Genomic DNA, 1,549 nt, shown 5'->3' on the forward strand with positions numbered 1-1,549 from the left:
CTAAAAACCACCTCTGTGCTGATAGCCCTAAGAGCTTCTATAGCTAAGCCGGGCGGGGGCCTTGGAGGTCGAAAATGTAGCTCACAGGCGTGGGGTGTCTTAGGAGGCTCGAACCTCGGATCGCCTGCTCACTAGGCTGGATGACTTTACAAGAAACAAACTTTAAGGTTTTAATAATGTATAACAAAGAATGACACAATGGTTAATATTGGAACTGTAAATGGACAGAGTAACGCCCCAACTCGTTAACGGTTGCAGTGGAAATGGTTCGAGGCTAGGAAGACCTTGCCTTTTATATATATCTTCACCCTGTTCACCTGTCACTGTAAAGAATATATAAACGTAGTGTATTTAAGTAAATACAGCTTATAAAAGCGGCAATTTCAAAGTCGGCGAGTAGATTTCTGGGCATTGATGACTGCTGCGCTTGGTAACTTCAACCAGCTGACCATCTCACTGCTGAATACTGGCCTACACGGCAAAAACAAAATAAATTTTAAATAAAATAATTTGATAGCAGAGCGTGGTTTCGATCCACGGACCTCTGGGTTATGGGCCCAGCACGCTTCCACTGCGCCACTCTGCTTATAATTATAAATATGAAAATATAGTATTAGTTCAATTAATACGTTGGCAATATATATGAATTATATACATTTTGCCTACGTGCTGTTGAGTTTTAATTAAATTACATTAAACATAAAAATCAACCTGAAAGAAATAAAAAAGTCAATTAACTTTGAAAACATTTTTCACACATTACTCGGCCGTGAGTTTTTTCGTAAAATGTTAATTGAAGCGTGAATTCGTTTGACTAATTAACACGGGAACATTTTCAATCACAATATTCGTGTGTTGCAGTTTTAACCTTACTGAAACGTGAATGCGATGAAAAGTTTATGATTGGTAAACCTTCGCAGTTCAGGTTTTCCGCTTACTAACAACAAGTAACTACGTTTCACGTTGAAGTTGGTTTGTTGAAAAGCGATTTACTTCAGAAATTTGATGGTGCATTAAGATTAACTATGAAATAGTCTACACATGGGTCCTTATGATTTTTGATAGATAATTCATTTAGTTTATAACGAATAGGATTTTTAATTTAATTATTTTATTTATTTTAATTTATTTTGGCAGCAAAGAGTCATGTACAAAAACATTTCTTACTCTAAGTCTTAATGGATAAGGAACTTGAATGCCCACAAATTATGTAAATATTCAGGAAGTATTAGGAAATTAACAATAACACAACGCAAATACATAAAGAAAACAACAAAGAGAAAAAAACAAACATTAATTGCTTGTTGTAAACAAATAGTTAATTAATGAATTTAAAGGTTCTTATATTAGTTGTAAAGTGATCCAACTGAGACATTTGATTATTGTATAGTTTCAAACGGCGGTGAAAGAAAGCATTTTTAGCAAAATTAGATTTAATTCTTTTGACAGCGAATAAATTGTTAGTTCTACGGACACATTTAGTCGGGACTCTGAGTTTCATCTCTATTATATCGAAAAGAAAAATTAAGAGGATGAAAGAAGCGATTGT

At 34.3% G+C, this 1,549-nt stretch overlaps 1 non-coding gene across 1 annotated transcript; it reads right to left on the minus strand.

Annotated features, from left to right (window-relative positions):
• Window positions 1-514: 514 nt before the first annotated feature.
• On the minus strand, window positions 515-586 carry Trnam-cau (transfer RNA methionine (anticodon CAU)). The gene has a single exon. It is a non-coding gene; the product is annotated as a tRNA-Met (tRNA).
• Window positions 587-1,549: the final 963 nt, after the last annotated feature.

Source organism: Leptidea sinapis, chromosome 37 (assembly GCF_905404315.1).
Source record: "Leptidea sinapis chromosome 37, ilLepSina1.1, whole genome shotgun sequence".
NCBI classification, from domain to species: Eukaryota; Metazoa; Arthropoda; class Insecta; order Lepidoptera; family Pieridae; genus Leptidea; species Leptidea sinapis.